At 47.4% G+C, this 13,835-nt stretch overlaps 1 long non-coding RNA gene across 1 annotated transcript; it reads right to left on the bottom strand.

Annotated features, from left to right (window-relative positions):
• Positions 1–1,170: 1,170 nt before the first annotated feature.
• LOC130611742 (uncharacterized) lies at positions 1,171–1,509 on the bottom strand. The gene is made up of 2 exons (XR_008975296.1): positions 1,463–1,509; positions 1,171–1,430 (listed from the first exon to the last, which is right to left on the bottom strand). It is a non-coding gene; the product is annotated as an uncharacterized LOC130611742 (long non-coding RNA).
• Between the last annotated feature and the right edge of the window lie 12,326 nt (positions 1,510–13,835).

Below are 13,835 nucleotides of genomic sequence, written 5' to 3'. Positions count from 1 at the left end.
GAATTCCTGGCAGGGGAAAGGGGGTTGATGGGGGCAACCCTTGAAGCTGCACGAAGCTGTAGGAGGTTCTGTGCTGCGGTTCCAGCTCCTGAAGGGGCCACGCTCAAAGCTCAACGGATCTATGGATGGATGGATGGAAATCCTGCCTCAGTCATTGGGGAGCTCGCTGTCCTCATCTGCTGGGCACCAGGGTATTAGGTGAGGGGGAGACTAAGGGAGGGAACACTTGAAGCTGCGAAGCTGCAGGAGGTTCTGTGCTGCGGTTCCAGCTCCTGGAGGGGCCACGCTCAAAGCTCATCGGATCTGTGGATGGATGGATGGATGGAAATCCTGCCTGAGTCACTGGGGAGCTCGCTGTCCTCATCTGCTGGGCACCAGGGTATTAGGTGAGGGGGGGACTAAGAGAAGGAACCCTTGAAGCTGCACAAAGCTGCAGGAGGTTCTGTGCTGCGGTTCCAGCTCCTGGAGGGGCCACGCTCAAAGCTCATCGGATCTATGGATGGAAATCCTGCCTCAGTCGTTGGGGAGCTCGCCGTTCTCATCGCTGGGCACCAGGGTATTAGGTGATGGGGGGACTGAGAGGGAACACTTGAAGCTGCGAAGCTGCAGGAGGTTCTGTGCTGCGGTTCCAGCTTCTGGAGGGGCCACGCTCAAAGCACCATCGAGGGATCCTGCTTTGGTTGTCAGGGAGCTCGCCGTCCTCACCTCCTGGGGAGAGAGTGGCAGTAGCCAGAAGAAAAAGGATGCACAGGCGGCTCAGTGCCCTCCCCCACTGCCAAGCACAGGAAGGATTCGTGCTCCGAGGATTCATCAGGCCAATGGCATTTTGCTGCTGTTGGAAGCCCCTGAGATGACTTCAGGCGGAAGCAGAAAAAGCAGTGCCAGTGTCCCCTTGTCCCCTTAGAGGCGTAACCAGCGTGTGGAGCGGGAGCAGGTCTTGCTCACATGCTCAGGGAGTAGCCGACCGCCAGCACTGGGGTCAGGAAGGAATTTTCCCCCGGGGCAGATTGGCACCGGTCCCCGGGGGTTTTTTGCCTTCCTCTGAGCACTGAGCATGACCCCTTGTCAGGGCTCCTGGGTCCATTCTGGCTGCGTTATCGCCCGGTGCTCATGCTCCACGAAGGCGGCCCCTCGTGTCCTGCAGCTGGGGGAGGGAAGTGCTTTTTTCCCCCCAGGCTGGACTAGCAAGCGTCCCTGGGGTTTTTTGCCTTCCTCTGCAGCCGAGCACAGCCCCTTCACGGGGCTCCTTTGGGTCATGGTGTCCCAAAGGCAGCTGCTCGTGCTCCACGCAGGTGGCCCTCGTGCCCCGCATCCGGGGGGAGGCAGCCTTCTGCACTCCCAGGGTGGCCCCAGCGTGGCCCCGGGACTTGCTGCTGTCCTCTGGAGTACTGAGCACCAGCCCTCGTCAGCTCTTCCCTGGCCCTTTCTGGCTGGGTTGGTTCTTGCACTGCTCTCGCACCACCACGGCACCGCTCCTGCCCTGGCTTTCCTTTGTCAGGCTGCAAGGGAGGGTTTTTCCAGCTAAACTGAAGGGTCTAAGCTAAACCAGACTAAAATTAACTAAGCTAAACTAAATCAAATCAAATCACTTTATTTAGAAATAAATCAAATACTCTTTCTACCCGTAACCATTCTGAGTTGTGTCTTTGAAAGTGGTTTTGGTGCTGAAATTCCCTTGGCATTTCAGGTAAATGAGGATCTCCTCATTGTACAACTTGTGAATGCAGGGAAGGGGAGGCAATAAAATGGAATGGACAAGAACAGAAGAGAGTCGAATGGAACTGAACAGAATGCAACAGAAAGCTCTGCTATGTTATGCATATAGAATCTTAGAATAGTTAGGGTTGGAAAGGACCTTAAGATCATCTAGTTCCAACCCCCCTGCATGGGCAGGGACACCTCTCGCTTAACCATGTCACCCAATGTTCCTTCCAACCTGGTCTTGAATACTGCCGTGGATGGAGCATTCACAACTTCCTTGGGCAACCCATTCCAGTGCCTCACCACCCTTACAGCAAAGAACTTCCTCCTTTTATCCAATCTAAACTTCCCCTGTTGAAGTTTTAACCCGTTACCCCTTGTCCTATCACTACAGTCCCCAATGAAGAGTCCCTCCCCAGCATCCTTAGAGGCCCCCTTCAGATACTGGAAGGCTGCTATGAGGTCTCCACACAGCCTTCTCTTCTCCAGGCTGAACAGCCCCAGCTTTCTCAGCCTGTCTTCATACGGGATGTGCTCCAGTCCCCTGATCATCCTCGTGGCCCTTCTCTGGACTTTTTCCAACAGTTCCATGTCCTTTTTATGTTGAGGACACCAGAACTGCACACAGTACTCCAAGTGAGGTCTCATGAGAGCAGAGTAGAGGGGCAGGATCACCTCCTTTGACCTGCTGGTCACGCTCCTTTTGATGCAGCCCAGGATACAATTGGCTTTCTGAGCTGTGAGCGCACACTGAAGCCGGCTCATGTTCATTTTCTCATCCACCAACACCCCCAAGTCCTTCTCCACAGGGCTGCTCTGAATCTCTTCTCTGCCCAACCTGTAGCTGTGCCTGGCATTGCCCCGACCCAGGTGTAGGACCTTGCACTTGTCATGGTTAAACTTCATGAGGTTGGCATCAGCCCACCTCACAAGTGTGTCAAGGTCCCTCTGGATGCATTCCTTCCCTCCAGCGTATCAACCGAACCACACAGCTTGCTGTCATCGGCAAACTTGCTGAGGGTGCACTCAATCCCACTGTCCGTGTCAGTGACAAAGATGTTGAACAAGACCGGTCCCAACACTGATCCCTGAGGGACACCACTTGTTACTGGTCTCTAGCTGGACATTGAGCCATTGACCACAACTCTTTGCGTGCAGCCATCCAGCCAGTTCTTTATCCACCAGGTGGTCCATCCATCAAACTGATGTCTCTCCAATTTAGAGACAAGGATGTCATGTGGGACAGTGTTGAATGCTTTGCACAAGTCCCGGTAGATGACATCAGCTGCTCTACCCCTGTCCATCAGTTCCCTAGCCCCATCTTAGAAGGCCACCAAATTGGTCAGGCAGGATTTCCCCTTAGTGAAGCCATGTTTTGGCTGTCACCAAGCACCTTGCTAGGCACAGAGGTGAGACTGACTGCTCTGCAGTTCCCTGGGTCATCCGTTTTCCCCTTCTTGAAAATGGGGGTTATATTTTCCCTTTTTCTAGTCATTGGGAACTTCTCCTGACTGCCATGATTTCTCAAAGATGACGGACGGTGGCTTAGCAACTTCATTCGCCATCTCCTTCAGGACCCGCGGATGGATTTCATCAGGTCCCATGGACTTGTGCACGTTCAGGTTCTTAAGATGGTCTCGAACCAGATCCTCTCCTAGCTCCATGTTCTTCTTACATGATACTTCCCCGAGGGTTTTAATACTATCCTACAGAACTGAGTCACTTACTTGTGTTTCATGAGTGTTGCAGGGAAAACCTGCTCGGCCCAGACTGTTTAAACCGAACTGGGATCAAAACACTTTGTTGAGCTTTCGAGAACGTGGAATTAGGCAGCAGTCGGTGAGGTTTTGCGTTCAAGTAGTAGTACAAGAGGTAAACCGCCAGACGAGACACATGAAGGTTAACAAACACAGGCAAATATCTAAACACCCTCTGCTACAAACGTTACCCTGTGTAACAAACGCAGAAGAGATTTCTTGAATTCTCCTTTCCAAGAAGACCTCACCATAGGCAGTGTAGTAGCAAATGCCAATCGGTGTGTCCTATGAAATCCTACTTTCCATGTCACCGACAAAGATGCTGAACAAGACTCCGACCCCTGCGGGACACCACTCATTACGAGTCTCCATCTGGACATTGAGCCATTGACTGGAATACTGTGCATGTGTCCATCCAGACAATAAATGATCCTTTGGCAGTTCGAGTCAGTCCTCTGCAGCCGTGGAAATACCAAGGGAGGCCGCCAAGATTTTTGTGATCAGACAGGTATTATGGAAGAGCGACTAGGATGCTTTCATAAATGCTTCAGGTAACGAGCATAATATGCACAGATGGGCTGGCAACCATAATTATATCCCAAGTCAAACTGACTTGTGATGATCATTGTTAGTCGTCAAGGAGGAATAATTCTTCTTTCCCAGCTGGTGTGTATTACATACTGCTTAACCTCTCTTTTTCCAGGCAGTGTGTATTACATTCTGCTTAACCTCTCTTTGAGAGAAACTTATTTTTTCTCCTATTTCTGTGCTATTGCTTGCCTAAAGCCAACAGAACCTCAAGTTCTTTGCGCATTGTTCAGTGACTTCTTCTGCAGAAGCAGCCATCACAGGCAGTGTTGAATCCACTTCTGTTGGTTTAATTTCAATATTTGCTTTTCCTCCATGGTTTCTAGTACTTGAGTCAAGATGTGGAACACAACTAGGACGTTTAAAAGATGCAGACGAACATTTCTTCTGCTGAGTACTAAAATCAATTCATTCTGAAAAGCACAGTTCTACAGGCAAGTAACTCAGCAAGTCTGGAGAGAGCAATTGATTTCTTATGTTCAGCTGCTCAGCTGTGTTTTCTATTGTCAGTTTGAAGTATTCATTTCAAGTGTAGAAAGGAGAAATAATTCCAGTGGTCCTCTATGGGAGTAGCAGCCTGTATTTGAATAAGCCATTTGAGATCCTGTTTCTTCCAAACCTAGCCCAGCTCATCTTCATACTGTCCCAAACTCACCAGCTTCTTCTCATTTGCAAGGAGATGCTGAAAATAGGTTTCAATTCATAATCCTGACACACGGATATTTAAGGATCATGTCCAAAAGGCTTTTAAGAACCTTTAAGGATGGAGACTCCACCACTTCCTTGGGCAACCTGTACCACTGCTTGGTCACCCTCACAATGAAAAAGTGTTTCCTGATGTTCAGAGGGAACCTCATGTGCTTCAGTCTGTACCCGTTGCCTCTGGACAACACTTTAAAAAGCCTGGCTCCATCCTCTTTTCACCCTCCCTTCACGTACTTACACAGGCTGATCACATCCGTCCTGAGACTTCTCTTGTCCAGCCTGAACAGACCCAGTTGCCTCAGCTTTTCCTCATTTATGAGGTTCTTCAGTCTCTTAATCATCCCAACAGCCTCAGATGTCTGAAGAACTTTGCTGTAGCTCTCCAAAGAGCCTGCAAAATGCATGTCTTGTTTTGTTATTAATGCCACCATTTCTTATACCTGTCTATGAGATCACAGATGCAAGCACTAAGTAGCAGGATCAAGACTACCTTCCACCAGCAGCAAAGGAAGAGCCTGTTGAATAAGATGCGTCTCAATTTGTTGATAACACTAATTAAAACATTTAGATGGATCAATTTAGGATGCAGCATTTTTACTTCACAGTGATAAACAATGGTTTATGGTTATGGTGAATCCTCTTACACACTTTCTAGGGAACCTGGTTGTGAAATTACCTCTCTCAAGTGCTGGTATACAAAGGTGCACAGAATGGGAAATAAACAGGATGAACTGGAAATCTAAGTGCGGTCACAGGGCCATGTTCTCACTGCAGTTACTGAGTCATTCAGCTCACATGACTGGAATGCTGTCTTGGCTGGCCATGTATGCTTAGAAAGGACAGGTTAGGGAGGTGAGTGGTGGAGCTGCTCTCTCGTGGTGGAGAGCAACTGGAATGCATCGAGCTCTACCCAGGGACAGATGAACAACTTGATAGTCTATGGGTGAGAATTAAGGGACATGCTAATAAGGGGGACACTGTTATGGGTGTTTAGTATGGGCCAGCTGACCAGGAGGAGCAGGTTGATGAGGCCTTCCATGGGCAGCTGGAAATGGCCTCAGAGTCCCAGGCCCTGGTTGTCCTGGGGAACCTGAACCATGCAGATGTCTGTTGGAGGGATAACATGGCCCAGCACAGGCAGCCCAGGAAGTTCCTGCAGATTGCTGAAGACAACTTTGTGATACAAGTGGTGGAGGAGCCAACGAGGGTGGGGGTGTTGCTGGACCTTGTACTTCCAAGCAGGAAGGACTGGTTGAAGATACAATGGTTGGGGGCAGCCTTGGCTGTAGTGATCATGAGATGGTGGAACTCAGGATCCTCCGTGGGGGAAGCAAAATAGGTAAAAAGTTGGGTTAGGGATAGATTAGACAGACTTAATGCCCATAAATCCATTGGCATTGATGGGTTGGATGTATCCGTGGGTGGTGAGGGAGCTGAGGGAGCTGGCAGAGGTTGCTCTGCCTCTCTCCATCATCTTTGAAATATCCAGGAGAGCAGGAGAGGCGCCTGATGACTGTAGGAAGGCCAGTGCTGCTCCCATCTTCGGAAAGGGAAAGAAGGAGGACCCTGGAAACTACCGGCCAGTCAGCCTCACCTCCATTCCTGGAAAGGTGATGGAACATGTTGTTCTGGAGGGCATCACCAAACATGTAGAAGAGAAGAAGGTGATTAGGAGTAATCAGCTTGGATTCGCCGAGGGCAAACATTGCTTGATCTGTCTGATGGCCTTCTATGATGACATGGCAAGATGGGTGTTCAAGGGGAGAGCAGTGGATGTTTTCTACCTTGACTTAAGCAAGGCTTTTGATGCTGTCTCCCACAATATCCTTGTAGAAAGGCTTAGGACATTTAGATTGGATGAATGGACAGTGAAGTGGACAAAAACTGGCTGAATGGCAAAGTTCAGAGGGTCCTGATCAGCAGAGTAGAATCCAGTTGCAGGCTTGCAGTCAGTGGGTTTCCCCAGGGATTAGTACTGAGTCCAGTCTTACTCATGCTGCTTATCAGTGACCTGGACGAAGGGCTAGAGTGTGCCCTCACAAGTCTGCTGATGAATGGGAGCTCGGGCAGTGGCTGATACACCTGAAGGCTGTGCTGCCCTTCAGCAGGACCTCGATGGGCTGGAGATTTGGGCAGAGGGAAAGCTACTGAGGCTCAAGAAGGGCAAGTGTAGGGTCATGCACTGGGGAAGAAGAAGCCCAAGCATCAGCACAGGCTGGGGCCTGACCTACTGGAGAGCAATTCAGCTGAGAAGGGCCTGTCAGTATTGGTGGGTGATGAGTTGACCACGAGCCAGCAGTGTGCCCTTGTAGGCAAGGGGACCTATAGTGTCCTGGGGTGCATCAGGAGGAGTGTGTCAGCAGGTTGAGGGAGGTGATCCTCCCCTGTACTGGACCCTGGTAAGCCCACATAGAATCAGGGAATAGTTAGTGTTGGAAAGGACCTTAAGATCATCAAGTTCCAACCCCCCTGACGTGGGCAGGGACACCTCACACTTAACCATGTCACCCAAGGCATCATCCAACCTGGCCTTGAACACTGCCAGGCATGGAGTGCTGTGTCCAGTGCTGGGCTCCTCAGTACACGAAAGACAAGAAGCTACTGGAGAGGGTACAGCGAAAGGCCACAGGGATGATCAGGGATCTGGAGTATCTCTCTCATGAAGGGAGATGGCGGGAGCTGGGCCTGTTTAGTCTGGAGAAGAGACGACTGAGAGGGGATCTCATTACTGCATATCAGTATCTCAAAGGCAGGTGCCAGGAGGATGGTGCCAGACTTTGCAGTGGTGCCCAGCAACAGGACAAGGAGCAATGGCCATGAAAGAAAACACAAGAAGTTTCACTTCAACATGAGGAATAACTTGATGTTGAGAGTGGCAGAGCTGCCAAGGATGGGTTGTGGTGTCTCCTTCTCTGGAGACATTCAAAACCTGCCCAGACATGTTCCTGTGTAACCTGCTTTAGGTGGTCCTGCCTTGGCATGGGGGTTGGACTGGATGATTTGCAGAGGTCCCTTCCAACCTTAATGATTATGTGATTCTGTGTCTGAGGGAAGCTGTTATCAGAAGATTGCCTCTATCAACTGTATACCTACTTCTCTGAGATATAATGTGAATGAACAACTGGATTGGAAAAGACCTTAACATCGCAAATTCCAGCTGTTGGTCCAGGACTACCAAGTTCACCACTAAACTATGTCACTGAGTCTGGGGTTTGTCTGCCTGGTCTCAGGGCCAAGATAGCTCTGCTGGGGCCATGGAGAAAGGCTCCCATGGCCACAGCCAGCCTTGGTCTTGGGGAAATGCTTGTAAGCTTGAGGCTCCATCTCCCAGCCTCTGCCAGACCTAAGGCCACTGCTGTGCTGTGGTCCTGACATGCTGTGGCCCCTGGTTTGGGTGGAGGCCAACATGCACGTTACCAGGCATTACATGATCCAGGCAAAAGAAGAAACAGACACTGGGTTACTTGCAGGAAAATGAAATTGTTAGTTCAGCTTGCAAGCTCCTTTTATGCAACAGGGGGATGTTTTGGTGAATTGCCTGGGGCTGAAAGCAGAAAGTGAGCACATTTCCCAATGAAACATTAGGGCTCTTTGCCATTAATTCTGTATTTATGTCGCTGCTGTTTAGAACATATCTGACTAATTGCATTTATGGTTGTGCTCCGAGAAGGGGAGACAAATATTTTAGCAGTTTGGCTAAATGTTATATCACTTCAGGCTCTGACTGTAAAAATAAATAGTTTTCCAAGTACTGTGCCAGCATCATGATTAACTTATTACTGAGTATGCATCCTGCTAATGGGATCCTTTCTCTGATAACATGATTGAGAGTTTGGAGATTGAGAGCATAGAATCTTTAAAAATACATCCCACGTAGTTAGCTCTATCTGAGATTAATTGCAAAGACCAAACAACACTGTCACTAAAAGCCTTCTGTTAAACAGAGATACAGAGGGTTTTTTCACAAGTAATTTATCTAATTACAGTTCAGATTTTGAGCAGAACATCATTTTTCAGGAGGAAATGACAGCTACTGCTTTCTTCAAACAATCACTTTTCACAGAAGCTGATGAAGAAAAATACCCTTTTAAACTAATTCAGAGACATAAGCAAGAACTCCAAGGTCCTGCTTATGTGTTCCAATTACAATGTTTGATAGAACAGCACTGGAGACTTTGTCACTGCTCCCACAGCACTAAGGGTTGCTTCTATGTTTTTGCATTCCATTCTGTTGCTTGTGGGTAACTTTTCCTTCTCTTCCAGCTGGTTGCTGCTTTCTGGACAAGCATATCTCTGAGCTACTGTGTCATCTGTGTGGATTTCCCAGGCTATTTTTCTGATCATATGTCCTAAGTATTTGTCAGACACAAAGAAAATAGTGCTCTGCCACTGCTGTCTTACCATGCATTAGAAACTGATGCTGTCCGTTTGCCAGAGCATCTTCCAAGATCAGATTTCTCACTATGTTCTGGGGGATGGCCATGGTCTTGTTTTTGTTCATATATTTTGGTCTCTGGGACATTTATGGCAGATCCACAGAGTAGACAAAAGCAAAACACACTAGAAGACATGAGCTCCTTCAGCAAAACCTCAGAATACAAGCGCCAGCAGTAGATTATGAAAATCCAGCTTTCACAGTGCTATCGTAACAGTGTTTAATTTGCCAAGAGAAAGCCAAAAACCTGACCAGACAAATGAAGCATGTTTAGAGAAATAAACACAGTATAAAAACTTACCTTTAAAAATATAAACAGAATATTAAAAAATCTGGAAACTAACAACTGACTGAAATACATAATAATGTGCCTCCTTCTGTAGTGCCTTCAGGGGCTCTCTACAGAGCATTTCTGTGTCCCAGACAAATCTCTGCCTTCCCAAAACCCAGCAGGCAGGAAAACCCACCTCCCACTGATCCTTTTGCAATGTCCAGTGTCAGCTGCCCATGGGTCCCTAAGCCCTACTGGAACTTCTCCTCACCACCTACCAACCCCATGGAGCTAACCACTGGCTGCTCCATTCACATTAGGCCTCTTGCAAGGACATCTGCCACTGTGTTTTCCCTGGGACATCCCATCCCGCGCCATGAGGTGCAGGACTATGAGGTGGTCCAGAGCTGCTGCTGCTTCTCCTCTGCTCCCACACCAACAATGAGCAGTCTGGCAAGCCCTAGCCAGCCTTTGGACAGGTGTGGGCAAGCCATCAGCAGACATCACGGCTCACCACTTGGGCTTCTGCACTGCAGAATATGTCTGCTCGCTTGAGGTGAACCTCTGGCTAATGAGTTTAGGCGGGGAGCAGGAGGGGAGTTTGAGAGCTCGGTTTGAACTCTTTCTTTTCTCAAACCATAGGCCAGCTGGGAAACAGGGTGCTTAGCAATGCCCTTCTTCTTAGATTTGCAGTCCCTCCTCCTGCCACTGTCCTAAGTAAGAAACCATAGCTGTCCTTGCTTTGAATTTTGACATGGGCAGTTTGTCCTGGGGTGTTGAGCCTCCTCACATCTTCTGTATCTGCTGTTTTGCCAGGAGTTGACACAGACGGCTTTAGCATGGCGCAGTTAATACATGTGTATCATCTCTATTTAAGTTAGCTCCAGTGCCTATGACACTGAAGAAGCCACTTTTGAGTTCAAATCATTTTGAAGCAGCAATGAAGCTCTACTGCACTGTCTCCTCAAAGGACATGTTCCTTTGGATCAGGCATTATGCTGCGTTCTCAGCACTTCAGTGACCGTTGTGTATCTCATTACAGCAAGGAGAGCATGTTGAGCTTCCTGAAGAGCATGTGTAACTTTTGATTACACCTTCTTCTTTGCAGACTGAGGTGAGGCGACTGCAGGAGCACAGGGCTTTGCTCTCCTCGAGAGCACATGCCGCATTTCTGTGGACTTGCTGCCATGTTTTTGTTATTGTTTAGCACAGGTTGGTTCTTTGGAAATGATTTATGAGCCGTGCTTGTAGTCAGGCCTGATTTTTCAGAAGCTGGAAAAATACTTATTAAGATTTCATAGCAGAGCTATCATCTGTGATTTCTCAGTGACAAATGGGCCTACAGTGCTTGGTTTAACAGATGCTCTGAGATTGAAATGTCCCTCATAAGGCAAATGTAGTAAAAGGATAGATGTATATGTCATAGCTCCGCCTATGTATAGAGACATAGCAAACATAGAAGCTTAAGCAATGCGATACCTCAAATAGGTGATAGGTGATAAACCCACTCAGGGCAGGAAAGGTGACATATTAGTAGTCAGTTACCTCCCTCCTCTCTCTTTTTTCCAGAAGATATTTTCTCAGCCTTTCCTCATAGGATTGATGCTCCGGTCCCTTAATGTTTCCTGGACTTTCCAGTATGCCGTGTCTCTCTTCTACTGAGGAGCCCAGAACTGAGCACAGCACTCCAGGTGTGGCCTCACCAATGCTGTGTAACATTCAGGTAAAAAGCTTGCTCTTTTGCAGGTGGGATGCATTAATTTCAGATTGTTCAGGATGACAGTGCAACATTTCCCATATTGCTGCCTCTGATGAGTTGGTCATATGATGTAGTACAGAAACAGTCATCTGAGGCAATGGAAGCTTCTGCTTTCTTCTGTTAGAGCATACAGTAGTAAGGACGTATATAGCATCTGCAGTTCACTCTGGTTACTTTCCTGGTTCACACATCATGCTTGTCAGTGCAATTCTTGTGACCAATGGCCATGTTTGACATAATGGCAACTATCCTTGACATCACACTTTCCGGAGTGTGTCCCTCAAGCCCTCAACTGACCAGAGACTGATGTCACAGAATCACAGAATCACAGAATGGTTTAGGTTGGAAAGGACCCTAAGGTCATCTAGTTCCAACCCTCCCTGCAAACAGATCTCTTCTTCCTCATATGGACTACTACAATGTGAGTAAGTTGAATACGCCATATATGTGTTTTTTCTAATAATACTTGAAGTTAAATTTTTCATTTTAAAAATCAGAAAGCAAAGAAAGATCAAGTGGTTTACCCCAGAAATCAAGTGGTTTACCCCAGAAGTTTACCGTGAAGTGTTTGCCAAGCTCTGTATCATACAATGTATTTCTGTGAGAAGCAGCCCTGTTACATTACTGCTTTGACTTTGCCATCAGCGCTGCAAGGTTCTTGTGCTTTTGCACAGGGAACAGCACAGGCAACAAGCACAATAAATGTGCGTGTTTCTCTGCTTTGTGAGTTGCCTGGCTATTGGTTAAGTTCTGCTGCACCAGAACCACTCTGGACTTAAAAACCTCTCTGTGCCTTTCTACATATGCCTATGCGTATATTTATATACATATAGAGGTACTTGCTCCTTTCTTCATGCCATGCTTCCCTCCAAAATGTTTGGGCAAGGTCACAGGGATCTCTTCCCATACAGAACCATAAACTTGGAATGATTCAGGTTGTAAGGGACGTGTCATTTAGCAGCAGTTTGCAGTTTTAAGGTGGATTTTATAAAGCAAGTCAATAGAATTTATGACAATTACTATAACAATCTATGCAGACATACGCACACATACATATATGAAGACATATATGTCTATATGAAGAGGAATACCTGTTAAAAATTCCACACAAGTTGGTGAAGTATTCAAGTCCAATGTCTCTGCATTTCTTCACAGGTAGTAGTCAAATCTCTAGGAGTGGGGGACTTCAGCCCAGGGTCTGTCTTTTGGCAATAGTCCTCCAATTACAGCAAACTTGGGAGTTTGCAAACTCTGAGGGGCATCCCACTCAGAGGGACATGCTGGTCACAGCCTGCTTTGGTTGAGGAGAGTTCAGAGGGTCTCACTTAGGAACACTGTTTGTAGGATTGCAAGATAATTGGCTTTAGTCATCAGTAAATTTCCATCCTGGCCACAGCCTGAGTTGGAACTACTAGCAACTTTTCAAAACTGCAGTAACAATTGTACCATTCCACTTGGGCTATGATCAAGAGGAGTGTTCTAAGGCTGTCAGGGGATAAGTGATTATCCCCTCTCTTGCTCCCCCTCCTTAGTCATGGAACAGGAGTCTGAGGTATGATCAGTGCCTCCCTCCTTAACCATGCAAGATTCCTGGTGTGGTCAAGGGGTGCTTCACCACCCAACTCATTACACAAAGGCCAAGATCTGATGGGAATTCCTGAGATCATGGAGCAGCCCAGAGGATGGGGGAGGGAGGATGCACTACCACAGCCTAATGGGTGATATCAGCAGTGCATTTGTCACATTGGAGAGAAGGGCCACTATTCAGAGGGATAAGCAGCTTAAGAGAATCTTCATCAATTTCAAATATGGTGAATGCAAGGCCTTGCACCTGGAATGGAATAGCCCCCTGCACCAGTTCTGCATGTGAAACAGACTAAGCCCACAATGTTATGAGCTGGGAACAGCTTGGATATAAAGAATCAGGGAGTCCTGTGGTCAGTGGACTGAGCACAAGTTCACCGCACATGCTGGCAGCAGTGAAGGCTAACAGTCAGGTGGACTGTATCTGCAGGAGCATAGCCCATAGATTGAGGGAAGTGAATCTTCACCTTTACTCACTACATCACACTGGTGGTAGAACCAGTACACTGCACTTCACTCATTACACCACATCTAGAACCCTGGTCCAGTTCCGGACCTGACAATATAAGAATGATATAGATAAATTTGACTAAGATCAGCAGAAGGCCATCAAGATGCTTGGTGTCTGGAGCACCAGAGCAGTGAGACAAGGCTGAGGGAACTAAGCTTGTTCAGCCTGGAGAAGAGATGGTTTCAGCAGGACCTCATAGTCCATGGATACTTCATACACTGGAGAAGGCAAGCAGCGCTGGAAGGGACATCTCACGATGAATGATAATCAGGTATAAAAGGGAGAAACAATACAAGGACACTGTTCCCATATTAAGATATTATAAATGAAGTTTTCTTCAATGTCTCTGGAAAAAAGTTTGTATTTTCTAACTGGGGTAAAACAAAGGCAGGTGTTATGATTAGGAAAATTTAAACCAGGAGAGTGGGTGAGGGACAGAAAATCAAAATAAGACAAAAACACACCTTAGGCTTTGTTTTTTAAACTTTTTTACTCTTGTTGTTTATTTGGGCTTTCATAAAATG

The sequence above is a fragment of the Pezoporus wallicus genome, unplaced genomic scaffold, assembly GCF_028554395.1.
Source record: "Pezoporus wallicus isolate ANWC-B61680 ecotype Strahan unplaced genomic scaffold, APGP_CSIRO_Pwel_v1 scaffold_2584, whole genome shotgun sequence".
NCBI classification, from domain to species: Eukaryota; Metazoa; Chordata; class Aves; order Psittaciformes; family Psittacidae; genus Pezoporus; species Pezoporus wallicus.
The sequence above is the reverse complement of the archived record's forward strand: the minus strand, read 5'-3'. Positions and strand labels throughout refer to the sequence as shown.